This window comes from Acanthochromis polyacanthus, chromosome 5, assembly GCF_021347895.1.
Source record: "Acanthochromis polyacanthus isolate Apoly-LR-REF ecotype Palm Island chromosome 5, KAUST_Apoly_ChrSc, whole genome shotgun sequence".
Lineage (NCBI taxonomy): Eukaryota > Metazoa > Chordata > Actinopteri > Pomacentridae > Acanthochromis > Acanthochromis polyacanthus.
In genome coordinates, this window is record NC_067117.1 from 4,707,671 (window position 1) to 4,728,059 (window position 20,389).

Sequence of the window (20,389 nt, forward strand, 5' to 3'; positions counted from 1 at the left end):
CCCTATGTAAATAGAAATAGACAGACATTTCAACACAGTGGCACACAATGGAACCGCAATGTTGAGTCACCTAGTCAGTTTCAGCAAGCACTGAACCGCGTGAGTTTTTGTTGTAAAGTTGCACACATGTCCAATTAGTTGGTGCTGCGACAGAATTACAGAATCACACAAACAATTCACTCTATAGACCAGGGGTGTCAAACATGCGGCCCGAGGGCGAAAAACCGGCCGTCCAGAGGGTCCGATCCAACCCGTGGGACGGCTATGTAAAATGTAAAAATGCCAGAGAAGACATTAACTGCAGATTATAAATTTGTAAAACTGCGAATTTAAAATAATTTGTAGAGAATGACAAGTTGTTTTGATCATAAAGTTAAATACTAGGTTGCTCATTGTTCTTTTTTGTCTCATTTTTGTAACATTTTGTCTTGTTTTTGTTGTTTTTTTGTCTGACTTCTGTAGTTTGTCTCATGTTTTTGTCATTTTGTTTCCTTTTTGTCTCGCTTGTGTTTTTGTTGTTTTTTGCTATTTTGTGTTTTGCTTTATTTGCTGTTTTACGTGTCGTTTTTCTTGTTTTTTTTGTCTCGCTCGTGTAGTTTCACTATATTGTATCGTTTTGTTTCTTTCTTTGTCATTTTTGTCTCATTTGTGTCATTTTTTTGTTTTGTTTTATTCACTTTTTTGTCATTTTGTAAGTTTTTAATGAATTTTTTGTCCCTCTTTTGTTGCGTTTTGTGTCATTTGTTTATTTATTTTGTCCTTTTGTTTCTTGATTTTGTCATTTCGTGCCTTGTTTTGTAATATTTTGTCGTTTCTTGTCTTTTTTTAGTTGTCTCATGTTTTTGTCATTTTTATTTCTTTTTTGTCTTGTTTGTTATTTGTGTGACTTTTTGTCATTTTTTGCCCATTTCCCCCCCCCCTTTTTTGTTCAGTTTTGTGTCCTTTGCCTCATTTTGTTTCTTGATTATGCTGGGATTTTTTCTGCTCCGGCCCACTTGAGGTCAAACTGGGCTGAATGTCCCTGAACTAGAATGAGTTTGACACCCCTGCTATAGACTTTATTACCTGTACTGGTTTATTTATAACAAGCAAACTGGACAGTAGACTTGAATTGAGGAATGAACCCACTGTAAAAACCTGCTGATGTCATTTAAAGGACTGTTTTTAGACAAAGAATACAAACGCCAGACCGTCTCTTAGGATTTTCCAAACTTTAGAGGCAGAGATGGTAAAGAAGGCTTTAGTGCTTTCTGCTGCAGCTGTTTCAAACAGTTTGCAGAAGAAAATAGGAGAACTTGGTTTTCCAAGCTTACTTACTGTGTCTAATTGGAATTAATTACAGCTGTCTTAATACTGACAATCGTTTTGTCCCCTTTTTCCCCAAACCTCCATACATTTGTCCCCTGGTTTTAGTGTTGTTTAACTTGCACTTTTTTTTGCCAAATTGTAAAGACTTCCCTGTTAAAATAAATAAATAGAATAAAACCACTTGTGCATTTACTTGTACTTCTTGTGTCACAGTTTTGCGTGAGCTTTGAAGAAACATGAGCTGACAGGACATGCCTGCACGCTCGATTCATGATTTCACCAACGCATCATTTCATTCAGGTTCCTGAAAGTTTCTTTCATTTCCTTAATTTTAGAATTGCCAGCTCAAACACAAATGGAGTAGGTGTGACTGAAGCCACATGGAGCCGTATTTGATGTTTATTAATGCTTTTAGACCGTATGTACTTCCTGTCCATTTTAAATACGCTGCCCGTCCAAATAAACAAGTTGCCCACTCAAATATTTTCTTGGACCGCCTTTAGCGTTGAGTATCATTCGCCGTGGCGTCGTTTTGAGAAGCTTCTGCAGTGTCACAGCATTTATTTCTGTCCAGACATTCATTAATGTTCTGCCAAGATCTTAGACTGATGATGGGAGAGTTGGACAAAGTCTTCTGCAGAACGTCCCAAAATTTCTCCAATGGAGCTGAGGTCTGGATTCTGTGGAGGACAATCCACGTGTGAGAATGACGTCTAATGATCCCTGAACTCATCCCTTTGCATTGTGTGTGAAAATGATCTTACTCTCAGTATTAAACATAACCGTGGGTTCTGCTGTTGATTTCCTACGATCATCTAAGAGTTTGTTCTGATCACATTTGTTCCTGGAGGGTGATGGTCCACCACGATCCTCCAGGTTTTAATGATGCATTGGACGGTTCTTAAAGGCATTATGGAGGATGTTTTTGTTTTTTAATTTGTCTGATTCACGTAAAATGAATATACTGACCTTTAGTGGACTTGTATGTATGGTCTCTAAAAAAATAAAATAAAATAACTGTGGACATGGCAGGACCTGAAAAACATCAGCCAATCAACGCGCTCGGACCGAGGCGTTTGGTTTGCTCCCTTTCCTGTCAATCAAAAATCTTCCAGCTCAGGCCTAGTTACGTAGATTACGTACGCCTTGGACTTACGTGTTTTCTGTATGTGTTGCTTTGGTATAGCTTCGTAGTTAGCTGGCGACTTGTTTTGCTCATCTTTATTTACATAATGGCAGATAAAGATCCAGGGGGACCCAGCCGTAAAAGAGAGTCATTTTTTGAGGTCAGAGAAAATAAAAGACGACTGGATCGCGAGAATGCAAAAACAAAAGTGATTATTGGCGAGTCATTTGGGTGATGGCGTCAGCTCAAGCAACAAATGGACCTAAAGACAGATGCCTTGGTTGCTAAATTCCTTCTGGACAGGTAACATGTATTATTGTATTATACTGCGGCTGCAGGCAACTTCACGAGTCCTAGAGGCACTCCAACGAGTCCTACGCAAGTTTCTGGAGGGGGGCGTTTCTTCGTAAATCTTAAGAGGGGGGAGGTTAGAGGGGGGTGAGGGAGAGGTTGTATGTGCGCATGCTACGTTCAAAGTCATAGGAAATTAAATCTCCTCTAATGCCTTTAACCTGATTTTAGCTGTTTCATCTCCTTAGTTGTTTTCTTTGCTTGATGCAGGCCAATCATTTGACCCTTCTAAGACAGATTAACATTTCTACCACAGGATGTGTCTTCCTGCATGGTTGTTTAGACATGAGAAGCTCCTCACTGCATCATAGGGTTAAATATGTTAAATAAGCTGGTAAACCTCAGAATAAGCCTATCTGCGGTGTGCATCTCAATAGGATGTGACACAGAGTTCTACTTTCAAATGCCCAAAACACTCTCGTTTCCTATTTCTGGATTTTTAAGTCTTTAACCGTCCCGTTGTCCTCATTTATGCCACCAAAAATATTGCTCCCTTGTCTGAAAGAAATCCAAACATTCTGCAAAAAAATTCTCCAAATCTATAAAAACTTGCAAAATCTTCAGGAAGAAAATTCTTTAAAGGTTTTCCTTAAAAGTTTAACTTTAAAAAAAATTCCCAAATTTGACAAAAAATTAAAAAATATTTAAAAATATATTTTCAAAAATATAAATAAATCTTCTAAGAATATCTAAAGTGATTCCATATTTATCAGTGAAAGTCCTTTAAAAAAAATCAACCAAAATCCAGCAAAATTCACTGGATTTTGGTTGATTTGTTTTCTGAATGTTCTTAAAGAAACGTTTTTTTAACATTTCTTTTTTCCACCAAGAAATGTTCAAAAATTTCCAGAAAATGTGGAAGTTTCACTGTGAAAATATATGTATTTTTTCCACATTTTCAAACTTTAGAACAGGTCAATTTGGCCTGCAGGGCGACATGAGGGTTAACTGTGGCTCTTTTACCAGGATCATCAAACTAATTTACCATCAGTCTAATGGCAGTCCTCTAATCTGACTGTAGAATGACAAAATTCTGGTTTTTAATAATGTATCAGATCATGTCTTTAGTTCTAAATTGTCAAAACAGCAGTGAATGAACTGTAATTCTCAGTATTGTCATCAGTTCGTCATAAACTGTTCATATCGTTCACAGAAAACAGAAGCACACAAATCATTTTCAAAGCGATGTTTGTCTTCGGCCACAAGATGGCGTCAGAGTGTCTCTGTCGTCCCTCTGTGGGTGAGTGAACTTCATCCCAAGCACTCATTGTACCTCTCAAGGAAGGTAATAGACTGTATAGTTATCACCTGAGTAGGACTTACTCCATCCCACAAACTATACAACCTACTACCTCACCTTGCTAGGCTCAACTTCAAGCACAAATCTACATCCTTCAAAGCAAGCCTTTGGTGGTTGTGTACCAACTTCAGACTTCCACTGTTGCATCTTGTAAACCTGTGGAGTCTTTGTTGTGTCTGCAGGTTCATCTCCACAGGTGTAGGTTAAGTTCATGTTAAATATGGTATTTACTCAGTCTTTGTGTTCTTTTAATCCACGGAGCTTCCCTTGTGCGTACAGCCTTCGGCATCGTGGAAGATTAACCTGTTTCCTTCGGAAAGACAGTAGATTGTATAGTTATCTCAAAAGGAGGACATGAACCCCACAACTATTCAATCTACTACCTCAGCCTTAAGGACAGATAGTTGTGCAGGTAGCAGTGGAGGCTTGTTGGTCGAACTGTGAGACACAAATAAAAGAGTTTTTAGACGTCAGCATTTACCGAGAACGAGTAGTGATCAAGTTCAGCCTAAGTTAAGGTTTAATACCACACCTTGTCATTTCAGCTGTGGTGTTTGTCAAATATTTTCTTGTGACTGACGAACATTTTAGCATTTATTGTGATGTCTTTAGTAACAAACTACTAAATACTAAGCATTCAGCCACATCATTCAGATACACCCCAATCAGAACTGTTGACATGTCTGAGTAACAGCTTTGCCTTCCAGGAGTAGTTTAATCTTTGGACTCATTACAGTGTAATCCGAGCCCTAGAATCAAGGCTCGGTTCACTGTAGTGCTAATGTGTCTATGGATGTGATAGATAGCCTCTGACCACTGAAAATCCTTCTGCTAATTAGCTCGTGCTGGAAATGAGGGGGAAAAAAAGTACCAGGTCCAAAATATAAATCCATCGCTGTCACCACGGAAAGCGACTTGTGCAACCCTGAGAGGTAAAAAAAATCACTTGCTTCCTGAGAAACTGGCACAGACTGCCGGGTGACGACGCCAAGAATTAGTCCCCGTTTTATTCTAAAATTTGACCTTTCCACATCCAGACAGGCAGAAAAAACCAGCTCAGTTTAAACTCGTCTGTCCTCGGCTCTGTCCCCTCGCATCCATACAAACCGGAGAGTAATCCAGAGGAAAGGTGGAAAAACAGAAAATGGCAGAACCTCGGCCATTTTATGAAGTTGTCTGGCACACGTACCCAACATCTGCGGTGCAACCTGTTAGCTGCCTCCTCCTTGGATTCCCCGTCTATAAGCTAAACTCTTTATGTTCTGCTTATGTTGACGTTGGAAATATAAAGAGTAAACCTAAGGAAGCTGCTTGTTTATACCAGATTTCAGAGAGTTAAGTCTGAGTAACAAATGCATGCCAAAAAAATCCTGCTATTTTTGTTTTTGCTTGACGTTTTAAATCGTGGAACTGAAGGTCTGGCTTTGGAAAATTGTCCTTTTTGCTCAGTGTGAAAGCCACTTCAAGTCCATTGAAAACGAAGTCTGTTTACCGTGCCAGAGAGAGTCTGGGGCACAAGCTGGGTAGAGCCGTCCAAGTCCAGACTCAGCCCAGCTTTGGAGGGTCTGACTGAAGCCAGACAGTGTTATGGTAGACGACGACGGTCAAAGCCATGCAAAAGGCCGAGGCGCTTTGCATAAATTAGCATGTGAACCACGGCGGCTGAAAAGCGGCTGGGCTGTTCATTAACATTCTGAATTCCTCTTTGGCCCGATTAATGCCGACAGTGATTGAAATGTTTTGGCAACCTGCGTGGCTGTGGTGGCAGGGCAGGCTCGTTGGGGCAGAATGAAAAGGCACTGAGGGCATCAGAGTGAGAGGCCTGAAGCGAGAAGCTGAATTAATTAGACAATAAGTGGTATCAAACTATTCTAACATGCTAGCCAATACAGAGCAAACGGCAGGAGTCGATTCAACTTTTAAAACAAGCGAAATGGTGCTCTACGGTGACAGACTAAGATTAATAGCTTCTGGATTAACCCTCCTGTTGTCCTCATTTATGACACCAAAAAATATTGTTTGCTTGTCTGAAAAAAATCCAAAAATTCAGCAAAAAATTCCCCAAATTTCAGAAAATTTGCAAAACCTTCCAAAAATTCCTTAGAAGTTTCCCTTAAAAGTTTTATTATTTAAAAAAAAAATCCCCCAAATTTGACAAGAACATTCTTGTAAATATTTTTCAAAAAATGAGTAAAAATCTTCCAATAAAAATCCTTAAAAATATCTAAAATTATTGCATATATATCAGTAAAACTTCTATTTTCTTTAAGAACATTCACCAAAAAAAATCAACCAAAATCCAGAGAAATTTGCTGGATTTTGGTTGATTTTTATGTGAATGTTCTTAAGAAATATTTTTAATATTTCTTTTTTCCACCAAAAAATGTTCAAAGATTTCTCCAAAATGTTGAAAATGTGGACATCAGAAGTTTCACTGTGACAATATTTATTTTTTTCCACATTTTCAAACTTTAAAACGGGTCAATTTGACCCATAGGACAACACGAGGGTTAATTTATAGTGATTGTAGGAGCCAGTGAGCATGCCACATTATAAATAGGAACCAATATTTGTCCGGGCAGGTGAAGGAAAAACAGTTTTGACCACTGAAGAAGCCACTGAAGAAGCAGGTAATTGTTCACCGTTGTTTTAGATAAAGACTGTTGAACTGCAGCTGTTTGGAGCAATGAAGTTGCAGATTATTGGAACGCAAGCATTTGTTTTGGGCTCTCTCGATTAGATGCAGTAAAATTTGTTGGTGCGTTACCTTTTAACGTCCTGATGCAGCACCCCATGGACTTCAAACATTGGCTTAGCCTCTGCAGTCATACTGTAGCAAAGGCAATGCGACTCAAAAGTTGCTTAGTATCGTACATGGTCTTTTCATTTCTGGTCCAGTCAGTCAATATGACATTGCGTCATGATTTGTCTCTCTCAGAATAATCCCATCACATAACAAAATGCTCATATTGCTTCATGAAAGTGGCCAGCCTCATTGAAGCATCTGTTCTCCTAAGGGATGCTAAAGTTTTGGTTTGAAGCTAAGCTGCTGTATAAGGGAGCCAAATGTAGTTGTGCTAACAAGATTTACAGCGAATAATTCTTCCTACACCCAGAAGAAATAAATTGACAATCTGTCCTCAAGTTGCCAATGAGAGGAAAATGTCTGCCCTGTTGTGGATCCATAACTTTAATCAATCCCAACAATCAACATGTCAATCGACACATCGCTGACGAGGATGAATCATCTTACAGAATGTATTCATCGTATTAAAGATGTCCGTGTTGACAGATCCTCAGTAGCCAGACTACTGAGCATTTAGCAAATGAAGGTGTAAAAAACATCTACCTTGGCGCTGGTCCATGATGATCGACAGAACGCGGGGATGACTGTGAGGGAAAACACCGGGCTTGGTTCTCTTAACGTGGCTCTCGCCAATACTTGGGTGCCAAGAAATGGGCATTGTCTGCCTGCCAAGCCGAACCTCAACGAGACAAAAAGTGGGTGACATGGTGGATGTGGCGTGGCAGAACCCATCACCGGGCGGGGAGGGAGGAGGGCGCTGGCAGCCGAGCAATGAGAGGATGACATGTCAGAGAGGGGCATGATGCCACACAGCGAGGTACGACGGCGGAGCTCGCAGCCACACAAGTGTAGAGAAAGGTCCATTGTTCTGTACGCAAACTTTGTCCATGTGTTGGACGAGTGCTCATGTCTTGAACGAGGTTTCAGTCTCATCATCTGCGATGCATCCTGGTTTTGTTTAACAAACCTGGGTCGCAGGAGTTTACATCCATCTGGTGAGCAGCAACACTCGCCGTCTTGATGTCTGTATTTATAACATCATTTCTAAATGATCCATGTCAGCGGAACATCGACTCATCCAACCGTTGTCTATAGTTTTAACAAAAAGCACCTGCTGTCTGTGTCAAGAAGAGTCGTTTTTAGTCTGAATTTTAGTGTCTGGATGCAATTCTTCACCCTTTGGATTTGGGTCACTTTTGATCCATGTTGTGCATCAGAGGGTTAAAAATCCAGCCTGGATTGAGGATTTGCTGTAGCACCTCGCTGTGACAATGCTAGGGGTGGGATTAAATAAGTTTTAACTTCTTCCCACTCCCTTTCGAACACGTTGAATATCTGTTTTCCTCTCATTCTCCTTATATGAGAAGCATGATGGACTATTTTAGTTGTTTTTGCGAATCACTTGTTGACTGTTATGAAATTACGTGTTCGAAATAAATAAATGAAATGCAAAAAAAAGCCTATGCTCCATATCAAATGTTCATCTTGGACCGAGTGCTGTTTGTAGGCCACCAAACGGCCTCGCTGAAGCGTGTGCGGTGCAGTATGACCTGATAGAAACAGCAAGCAGAAAGAGACTTTGATCCTGTAACCGCAGAGTCGCTCCGACCGTGGGGAGGAGAGCAACACAAATAGCGGAGGATATGACTTTCCAAACAACATGTCATCAAGCAGCACAGCAAGTTCATCTGAGGATAGCCGGAGGGGGGCCGAGGGGTGGAGGTGGAGGAAATAAGTTCATTTTCTCTCTCCCTGCGCCCTCCCACTTTTTTTTCCTTCATTCACCCTTTCTGCACAGCACTGTACGCAACAATCCGCTGTTATCACACACTCAGACACAGAAAACAAAAGCACACTCACAACTACACGACGAGAAACGCATGCCAAAGTGTTTACAGCGTGGCTTCACGAGTATAATCTGGAAAGGAAGCGGATTTTTTTTTTTTTTTTGCTTGTTTGTTTCTTGTGCATTTCACCAGTTTGAATCGTGATGTTTTTGCGGTTAAAACAAACAACCAAAACAAACCAAATGTGCTGCATGTGGAAAGCGAGGCCCTGTAATCTCACAATACGAGCGCCTTCATGTACAGAACAGAGCTTGGATCTGGTTTGTGCTGGTTTCTGAACAGGTCTATCAAACAGCAGGACTCAGGAACCCTTCCGAAAGGATCCGGTCAGAATACATGACGTGAAAACGGCGTATTTTTTCAGATTCTTCTTCCACAAATGCGTGATACTTGATCGTTTTTTATCGATATTTGATGTCGCCCCCGGTTGCGGATTTGTGCACCTTTGCGGTAATTCAGAAAGGGCTAAATGCCTTTTATCGCTGGCAATTTCCTGTTTGAAACTACCTGTAATAATCGCTTTTGATACTGAAGTAAGTTTTCTTCAAACCGCTGCAGCTGCCGTGTCTTTAGGCTGTCGACTTGTAAATTTGACCAAAAACGCTGCATTTTATTTTACTACAGTCTTGCTCTTTGAAGGGCAGCAATGCCACCATTAAAATGTCTTCTTAATCCGTGCATGCATTTTAATCGACATAAACAGACTTCTCATTACAGTAAACGCATACAAACTGCATCGTTTCAAAACCGAACCCCGGCGGGTCTCGATTGAACACAAACGGTGAGAGATTCAGATCCGTCGTGTTTGGTGCAAGCAAAGGAGACACGTGTACAGTGTGGAAGGTGACAGCAAAAGAAGTGTAAAAGTGCAGCAGAGTTAAAAAAAAAAGAGACATATCAAGACCCAAACAGAAGCAGAATCAAAAATAAGAAATACCTGAGTTTTTTGTTAAGATCAGGCGAGTGTTCACCCGCAGACAATAAGGCCGAGGTGGCGACGACAACAACAAAAAACGAAGAAAAAAAAGGCGGGTTAGAAAGGAGACGAGAATGCATTTCCACATCCCTCTCTTTCGCCTGCAAGACGGGGGAAAGGCTGAGCGGGGCACCAGCAAGCAACCCCACTCGAACAGGGGCTGGGGCTTCAGAGCAGTTTCTGGGCCATGCCCTCCTCTCTCCCTGCCCACTTTTACCCTCCTGCCAAGAGGGAGAAAGGGAGGCAGGAAAAGACATCGCAAAGTCGCCGATTTTTTTTTTTTTGCTCACACGCTCCCTTTTCAGTGTACGAAATCCACGCGGAAATCGCATGAAAGTGGGCTGCACTGGTGGCCACATGAAGGGGCTCAGTCATGTGAGGCGTAGAGTACGTGTCGTCAAACAGACGTCTCACTCGACTGTAGGATTAGTGGCTGCTAGGAGGAGGAGGAGGGAGAGAAAGAGTAAAGAAATCAGAAGTGAGTACTTACATGCCGTCTTGTAATGAAGCCTAAAGGGTTGACAGATTTATCTACAGTTGGCCGGACAGTTCAGTGCCAGATAGTCCTGGAGCGTTTCACTGCAAATGAGTTAAAGGCTTGTCTCAGAGCGGCGCAGTAAAGCCTTTTGTCAGCAGTTGGCTTCATTCCCAGGTAGTACATGCCTCACAGTTCCCATTTTCGGTTGTCACCGTGGACGTCTTTAGTCGTTCTGCACCTGCCTGTGTTTTCGTTCGGATTTGTTGCACGCGAGAGCGGAGAGGTTCAGATGTGATTCGAGTGTAGCTATGAATGGAAACCGCTGCTTTGCTGTGAACACAAACGGAGCAAACTGGTGGTCTGGGATGTCTGACCACAACACGCCGTCCAATAACAAACTGTTTCATGGAGCTCTGCAGCGACAACAAGGGGCAACGGCAAGCAGATCCAAAGTAACGTTTGGTGATCGTCACAGAGGAATGAAAACCGCTCAGATAGTCCGACGTTTGAGTCCCCAGATGGAGCCCGGTGCTTTCATGTTCAAGTGTGCCCATGGCCCAGACAATCATCAGTGTCTCTCCTCAGGCGATATCCAAGACAGCTTCCTGCGTGACGTCACTGACTCTTCGGGGTTTTTTTTCTTTTAAGCAATTGTTTTCTACTTTAAATCCTTTCTTCTTTCCGGAGCATGTCAGTGGGTGATGCAAAAAATTAGGACACGAAATTAGGAGGAGGGGAAAAAAGCGAGCATGAGTCATTTTGTCGACAGAAGAGGAGCTGCAAACTCCCTTTACAGATCTTACTCTGCGCCTCTCTCTTCCTGCTCGCCAACACCGAGCTTGTAAAAGTTTCAGCTGCGAGGATTTTGGGCCGGCCTCCATTGGCAGCGTTTCAAAAAAGAGCAGAGCCTGTTTCAGAAAAACAGAGGGGACAAGCCTGAGAGGGGAACGCTGGCTTTTTGCACTATTCTCCCGCCTTCTTTGTCCCTCTCTGGGGGACTCCTGGCAGTGATCGCTCTCAGGCCTTTTATTCTGCTTTGGGGTAACATCAGCTCAGTCCTTAACCCTCCTGTTGTCCTCATTTACGGTCACCAAAAAATATTGTTTAATCATCTGGAAAAAATCCAAAAATTCAGCAAAAAAATCCCCTAATTTCTGAAAATTTGCAAAACCTTCAGGGAGAAAATTCCAACAATTCCTTAAAAGTTTTACTTGAAAGTTTTATTTTTTTAAATATCCCCCAAATTCAGTAAATATTTTCAAAAAATGAGTAAAAATCTTCCAGAAAATCCTAAAAATATCTAAAGAGATTACATATATATATCAGCAAAATTTCTAATATTTTCTTTAAGAACATTCACAAAAAGAAAGAAAGAAAGTTTTTTCAAACATTTATTTTATTTCCACCAAAAAATGTTCAAAAATTTCCCCAAAATGTTCAAAAATGTGGACATCAGAAGTTTCACTGTGAAACTATATTTTCCCCACATTTTCAAACTTTAAATTTGCAAAAACCTTCAATAAAAAAATTCCAATAATTCCTTAAAAATTTCCCTTAAAAGTTTTGTTAAAAAGTAAAATAACCCCCCCCAAAAAAAAAAAAAATTGGCAAGGAAATTCTTTTAAATATTTTCAAAAAATGAGTAAAGATCTTCAAAAAATAAAATTCTAAAAATATCTAAAGTGATCAAATATATATTAGTAAAACTTCTAATATTTTCTCTGAAAATATTCACATAAAAATAGAACATTTTTTGTGAATGTTTTTTCTAGCATTTATCTTATTTCCAGCAAAAAATGTTGAAAAATTTCACAAAAATGTTGAAAATGTGGACATTAGAAGTTTCAGTGTTAAAATATATTTTTGCCCACAGTTTCAAACTTTAAATTTGCAAAACCTTCAGGAAGAAAATTCAAATAATTCCTTTAAAGTTTCTCTTAAAATTTTTATTTAAAAAAAACCCTATTCTGGCAAGAAAATTCTGGTAAATATTTTCAAAAAATGAATAGAAATCTTCCAAAAAAATCCTTAAAATACCCAAAGTGATTACATAGAAATCAGTAAAACTTCTATTTTCTTTAAGAACATTCACAAAAAAATCAACTAAAATCCAGCAAAATTCATGGGAATTTGGTTGATTTTTTGTCCTTATCACATCAGGCGTGTACATAGGTTTATATTCAGACCTAGAAAACAGCACACAATTACTTTCTTCACTTAAAGCAGTATTTTTCTACCTCCGCGTGAACACTGAAATCATATCACAAACATCAAGAATTATTCCGACTCTCTGAGCTCCTCCCTGCTGGATTCAGAGCTGGAAACTTGTCCACTTGTGTTATCTGCACTCCAGTAACACGTCTGACCTTGACACGGCTCTCTGTGCAATGGAAAAGGTGTAAAGATCACATCACCTACTGTAAGCTGTAAAAATGATGCAACAGCTGCTTCTGGTCAGAGGTTATAAAAACACGTTTACAGTAAACCGCATGCTGTACGAGCAGGACGCTGCCAAAAAAACACTCCTGTCCAAGAATGTTTTCTCCCACGAGTTTGATGCTAAAACTACGTCATAACAAGTCTGGAATAATCACAGCATAAAAGTAGTAGATTTAAAATATACTCAGAAACAAGTCGTGATGAGTTGTGCATTTACCTCCACTTGTGTGTGCATCTGCATTTGTGTATTATTCGTCTGACCGTCCATTTGAGAGTCTGCTGTCGTGTTTTCACCTCCTGACCCTGCATTGCATGCCTCGTTGTGTATTTCAACAGATCCACCTCGAACTTTTTCCTCTCTAGTGGGTCAGTAAGTTCAAGTAATGCACTATGACTCTTTATTACCCGGCTCAGAAGATTTTATTAAGAAGAACGAGACACCAGAGAGGCTTGTGAGTGAGGGAGCGCTCTCAGTTTGCTCTTTATTGGATTTGGTGCGTTGCTGCTAAAGCCTTAATGGCAAACGTTTGTCTCGGCGTTGCTTCTTATCTCCTCACCAAGCCAACCCCGGTGGTCCGATGAAGAGCACCTGTGCACAAATAAAGAGGTCGTTTTGTGTTGAGAGGAGAGGAAACTTCGTATCTTAGCTCTTGGGACAGGGACCATCAGACCACATTACGCTACTGATGAAGTTTTAATCCGCTGCTCTGTTGTGGACTTGACGATTACAGTAAACGGCGAGTTCAGTGGAGCTGTTCACGGTTCTGTCCGCCCAGAATGAACCGTAAAGGATTTTTGTTGTCCTCTGAGTTTTCATCTACAAGTTAAAATGTCCGTGAAGAACATCACACCGATGTCTTTCAACGTTTAATCTTCTCCTCAGTCAGCCGACACCGTGAAAACTATCGAAATAAAGAACATACAAAACAATTCAAAGTCTCACATGAAGTGTCTCTAATTAAATGGATTCCAAAAATAAGTCTTTCAAGCTAGTTTTCTGTCGTTAGAAGGGTCCAATATGCGAGCTTAGGACAACGATATAATAAAACCATCCATAAAAAGCCTTTAATAATGACAACAAATATGAAACTAAAGTATTATAAAAGGATAGTTTTGTTTTTTATTTTGTTTCCATTCTAGCAACGTTGATGTATCCCTCTATTGTATCTTACCCACAATCCCTCAGGTGTGACCCATGACTAAGCAGGTCATGTGACTCGTTTCATTCTCCATCAAATACATCTTATAAAACAGCACGAAATCAAACAGCAATTCTAAAGGTGTACATTGTCAAAGTTACCTTTCCTAACCCTGTACTTCTATATTTTTTTTTTACTTTTTTTTTTTTTACTTTTTTTTCTATATTTGGGTCTTACAGGGTTACCATGTCATTATTGTGCTTTAAATTAGTTTTAATGACCAAATGCATTCGAATGTTTATGAAATGATGGCAGGAAATAAAAATGAGCTTGAAACTAGAAACACAGAAATGACTGTCTTTTAGAGTTACACATAGCAAACAGCGCTAACAGGAAATATTAGCATGGAAACTTCCACTTGGCATTCATAGCTCATGTGGACTTTATGTACATTTACTAAAGACGACGTATATCATGGCAGCCTTGAGTTTCCTTTGGTTTCTATAACTCATGATCAATAAAACACGGATGCCTTAGTCACAAAAGACAATCATTTATTTCGCTTGTTTCATAGATTTATCATAGATTCTCTGGAAATATGAGAAAATCCGATGTTTAAATGCTGTACCATTTTAAAATGATTCGCTCTAAGGTGGTATCGTGTTCTGTAAAGTTAGTAGATTTAGTTAGACAAACATATTTTTTGAAATCAAACAAACTAAGAAATAATAAATGGCTCTCGTAGGTTTTCATGTTTTGACTAGGGCTGGAGCCGAATATACCGAATATCCGAATATTCGTTCGCCACGGCGGTATCCGGATATTAATTTTGGTATCTGAATATTTGGATACCAAAAAAATCAATAAATTTTGACCCGGGAGACCAGACGAACGGATCCGAATATTCGGGCCGTCTCTGCCACAAGCCCCGCTCCCCCATCGGACGTTACGGGGCGGAACGAATATTCGGATATTCGTCTTTAATAGGGCCTGAATATTCGGAGGTCAGAAACCACTATTCGGGCCAGCCCTAGTTTTGACAGTAAATGGTATGATCAGTTTCTGAGGATTTGCTTCACATTAAACTCATCACTTTCACGCAGACTTTAACTCAGACGTGGATCACTTTTAGCGCACTTTAGCTTTGGTATTCTGTAGGGCTGGACCCGAATATCCGAATATTCGTTCGCTACGGCACTATCCGGATATTAATTTCGGAATCCGAATATTCGTCTCCGCTGCCGCCGCCACTCGCACCCCCCCACCCCTGGTCGGACGTTACGGGGCGGAACAAATATCTGGATATTCGTCTTTAATAGGGCCCGAATATTCGACGGCCAGAAACCACTATTCGGGCCAGCCCTAGTATGCTGACAACACTTGTGTTTCTATAAACACACGTAACAAACACGGAGTCTGGAAATGTATGAAACAGGATGTGTTTTTGAATCATGCAGAGTGAGCTTGAGTTTAAATCCATGTACAATCCATGGGACTGTTTTTGCTCCTGAATAGCATCTTTTTCCATTTATAATGAATAGAAGAGACCTCCTGCCATTGTCTCCTTCTGTACCCTTCCACCTTTCTTGAACAATCCCCTCCTCTGGGGATATTCATTTAACCCACATTTTCCTGTTTCGTCTTCATTGTTTGTGCTTCCTGAGACGTGGGCTCTCTCCTAGTTGATGATTCACCCGGCTTTACAGTGCCATCAGGTTCACGTCCTGGCCAGCGTGCTGCTTCAGCACTAAAATATCATCACCACGCCCCCTCCTCAAACAGAGGTCACTGCCAATGGAAGCTCTACCTTTATGTATTTAACATAATTCTTCCTGGCTCAGTGTTTGCACAACTGCTTCCAGTGGTCCCTGTTTCACCGTAACTCTGATTAATGTGTTTTCATTTCATCCAGGCTTGTTGTTACAGTTGTTGGTATAGTAAGAGCTGGTTTTACAGCCGCTCTGCTGCGCTACTCCTCAGCGCTTCCACAATGTTTACCATCTTGCTCGCAGTAATAAAACACCACTGACATGAGAATGGGCTGGACATGGTGAGAGCCCCGCTGTGGTTTCTGTCTCTTTAAGATGGTGGTGGCTGCTCTGCTGCTCCCCTGAGGTCGCTGGCCTTCCTTAGGCGGCCTGCCAGCTGCCATGTTACTGTCAGGGCGTCTGCAGAAATGCCAGCAAAGTCGTTAGTCCGGAACCTTTAGAGCCGTGAGCAGACCGGACTGCAAAGGGCCCGGTCTTATAGAACTACAAAACACGCTATTTTTCCTTATTTATTTCCCATCGTGTGTCATTGTTCGCTTCAGCTGTCCTCCCTTCTCCTCTGCGAGCTCTCAGGCTGCAGCTGGATAATACATGGAGAGAGCAGGAGGATTGCACAAAACCTCATCTTTAACTGTTAAACATTTTATTGTTATTATTGCAGTTGAGGTTTGATGAATGCTTTAAAAAATACTTCAGATAGTTCTAGTTCAGCTGCATGGCGGTGTCTCCATGTGCCCCCTGGTGCCTCACAGCTGCTTCCGACCTTGTTTTTTGTCTCTTGGGGTGCAGCGACATCTGGTGGCTGACTGGGGAAATCACACTTTGTTTTCAAAACCTCCACGAGCTCGGTGAAGGAAGGAAGGAGACCGAGGACGCTCAGATCAGACGCAAACCACCGAGCAGCTCCATCAGAGGAAACGTGGATGGATTATTAGATTATCAGAGGTATTTTACTTTAAGTTTTAAAGTGAAGAGTCCTGATTATGACTCCACCAAGGAAAGACAGATTTATGTGACGATCGGCGTACGTTTGTCTGTCTGTCTGTCTGTTAGCAACGTTACTCAAAAACAGACTAACGGATTTAGATGAAATTTTCAGGGAAGGTCAGAAATGACACAAGGATCAAGAGATTAGATTTTGGGAGTGGTGGGGCTTATAGTCTGGATCCATGGATTTGTTAAAGATTTCTGTATCATTGTGAGATAGACACGGCGTCACTGTAACCATGACAACAAGTGAACACTACATCAACTGCCTGCTGATGATCACATGACTGTGATCCTGCTACTAATCCACCGCTGTGGCCTTCAGAAATAAAACGACTGAGCAGTCTTGACAGAGTACTGCACTCTCTGAGTGACTTTCGTGTTTTAAAATGTGCAATAGGTTTGTTATCATTGTGGACAGGTATATATATATATATATAAATATAATTTGGGACCATTTTAGCACATTTTGGACAAATTTCGAGTGAGTTTTGACCATTTTTAATTCATTTTAGGGCAACCTGGGTCATTTAAGACCAATTTTCACAAATTTTACATGAATTGAGAGTCATTTTGAGCGATTTTTAAACTCATTTTTGACCAATTCCAAGTTATTTTCTGAAATGTTCGGTCTTTTTGGACAGGTCTGTGTAATTCAGGACCATTTCTCACACATCTTGGTCAAAGTGTGAGCTTTTTGGACCATTTACAGTCATTTTTTTAAAAATTTGAAAGCTGAATGCTGACGGTCACATGACTGTGATCTTACGACAGATCCACCGCTGTGGACTTATCTGTTGGAAATCATACAAGGAACAACTGATTAAGTTGTGGGGGTGTCCTATCAATTCCCGCCTCCTGCTACATATTTAGGTCATGTGATTCAGTATCCGTACATAACGTACACATGCATAAACATACCAGTGCTCAGCACAAATTGATTTTGTTTTTGGGTACATCTATATTAAATGGACACATTCTATGTTGCCGTGAATTCTGCAACAAATTTTTTCAAGATTTCAGCCGTGTGAAATGATACGACTGAGCAGCTTTGGTGGAGTGCTGCGCTTTCATTTCCCCTTTCTACCTGGAATTCCCCTGCTCGGATTGAAACCAGAGGCCCTCCAGATTACAATCCACTAAAGTCAAGACTCCAGTTGCTTCCACTTGTAATCGGGCGCTCTCACTTAAACCAACACTACACAATTTTCATTTGACCTGAGTCTGCTTTACTTTAGCCTTACACAAAAGTCACATTTTTGTTTCTTGGAAAGCTCCAGAGTTTATGAGAAAAAAAACTCCTAGAAATGCTCGCAGATGGTGAGCAGCTGATTAGCGTAATCCCAGTTGAAGGCTCAGGCCTTCCTGGTTGGATGGCAGTCAATGGGGGGACCTGTTGCTTTGTTTAAAATCCTCTTAGACGAAGGGTCATATGACCCCTCTGTGGGCATCCGGGTGTTTATGGAGCCTCGTGGGCATTTGCAGGCTTGGTCACATTGCTTTCTAGAGGGAGCATCACCTTCCTACCTGGTGAATAATTGTATATGTGCATAAATTAGCACCTTTTGTTAGTGATGCAGATAACATACGGGTTTAAAATCAGGCGAGCATAATCTGGATGGCATCAGCCATGCCTCTCCACAATCACACCGTCAAAGAGGCCTGGACAGACGACAGGTACAGTAAGCCAGCGCTGCATTATACAGCTACGGAAATGTGTTGACCATGTGAGCAGCTCTTATTTGTGGCACGTATCCTCCTCGTGCTTTCCATCAGTCGAACCTGAGTTTTCTGAATGGTTATTAGCGCTACACCACACCCTCTTTCCACTGCCACTAGCCAAGTGATGTTAAACCAATTAGATGCAAAGGAAAGCTTTATTTGTTTCTGTCAGGCCCAGTTCTTTTCCCCGTGTGACCTGTTAATGTTAGAACGGTGCTTTGCTCCACAGAGCTCGCTGGCTGTGCAGACAGATGGTTATGGCTCAGTGGGTAGAGTGGCCGTCTTGTAACTGGAAGGTTGCCGGTTCGATCGTTGTGTTCATGTCAAGGTGTCCCTGAGCAAGACACCTAACCCCTAATTGCTCCTGGTGGGTCGTGGATAGCACCTTGCATGGCAGCTTCCACCATCAGTGTGTGAATGTGATGTATCATGTAAAGCGCTATATAAATACAATCATTTGCCATTTTAAGTTTTGTAAAATGTAAGCTCGTAAGCATAAATGCCCAAGACTTGCTGCTTTTCTTAGTCTTATAGGATATTAGCCCTCGTGTCGTCCTGCGGGTCATTTTAAAGTTTGAAAATGTGGGACAAAAAAGTATTTTCACAGTGAAACTTCTGATGTCCACATTTTCAACATTTTGGGGGAAATTCTTGAACATTTTTTGGTGGGGAAAAAATGCTACAAATGTTTCACATAAAAATCAACCAAAATTCAGCAAATTTTGCTGGATTTTGGTTGATTTTTATGTAAATGTTCTTAAAGAAAATATTAGAAGTTTTGCTGATATATATGTAAACACTTTAGATATTTTTAGGATTTTTTTGGAAGATATTTACTCATTTTTTGAAAATACAAGGCTTTTCTTGCCAAATTTGGGGGAATTTTGTTTTTAAATAAAGCTTTTAAGGTAAACTTTTAAGGAATTGTTGGAGTTTTCTTGCTGAAGGTTTTGCAAATTTAAAGTTTGAAGATGTGGAAAAGACATTTTCACAGTGAAACGTCTGATGTCCACGTTTTCAACATTTTTGGGAAATTTTTGAACTCTTTTTGGTGGGAAAAATCAAATGATAAAAATGTTTCTTTAAGAACGTTCGCAGAAAATAAAGCAAAATCCGGCAAATATCACTGAATTTTGGATGATTTTTTATGAATGTTCTTAAGAAAATATTAGAAGTTGTACAGATATATATGTAATCACTTTAGATATTTTTAGGATTTTTTGGAAGATTTTTACTTATTTTTTGAAAATATTTACAAGAATTTTCTTGTCACATTTGGCCAATTTTTAAAATAAGACTTTCAAGGGAAAATTTTCAGGAATTATTAGAATTTTCTTCCTGAAGGTTTTGCACATTTTCAGAAATTTGGGGATTTTTTTTGCAGATTTTTTGGATTTTTTCAGACACGAAAACAATATTTCTTGGTGCCCGTAAATGAAGACAACCGCAGGGTTAAATTGAATATCTTTGCTCATGGAAATTGATAAGACAAGTCCCATTCTCGGTCACACATGTAAAAACCAGCGATTTAATAGAGCAAAATGACAGACTGAATGGTTTTAGGTTCAAATGAAGGTTTAGTTGAGAGGTCATCATTCTGTTAGTGAACATTACTTTTAATTCTTTTTGCTCCAGGACTCAAGAGGAGGAAGCTTCTGGTTCGGACCCACGTCTGCAGGTAAATATAACGCAGTGATGGATGATTATTCTGACTGTCAGGACTAAATATTACAGAGTGCAGAGGGAGGAACAATGCCCCTCTAAAAACAAGAAAAAAACACTTATTTCAAGGAACCTTTACCTTGAAATAAGTGAAAAAATTCTGCCAATAAAACAAGTGAAAAATGGCTCGGTAAGATTTCTTGAAATAAGATGTGATATTTAGAATATTGAGATCTTCAAATTAGTTGGGAAAACTTATTTTAAGCTTTATTTTACCAGGATTGTCAAGCTTAGGTGTCTTAAAATAAGCCAGACATGCTAAAAAAATAATAGCTTTTCACTCAAAAATAGATTTTTGCTTTCATGTAACCTCCTAATTTGAGATGTATTAACCTTCCTGTTGTCTTCATTTATGGCACCAAAAAATATTGTTTCTTTTTTGAAAAAAAATCCAAAAAATCAGCAAAAAAACTCCTCAA

General features: G+C 40.2%; 1 long non-coding RNA gene across 1 annotated transcript; it reads right to left on the bottom strand.

Annotated features, from left to right (window-relative positions):
* Positions 1-914: 914 nt before the first annotated feature.
* On the bottom strand, positions 915-10,196 carry LOC110955603 (uncharacterized). Its single transcript, XR_002595999.2, has 2 exons — positions 9,676-10,196; positions 915-4,523 (listed from the first exon to the last, which is right to left on the bottom strand). It is a non-coding gene; the product is annotated as an uncharacterized LOC110955603 (long non-coding RNA).
* Between the last annotated feature and the right edge of the window lie 10,193 nt (positions 10,197-20,389).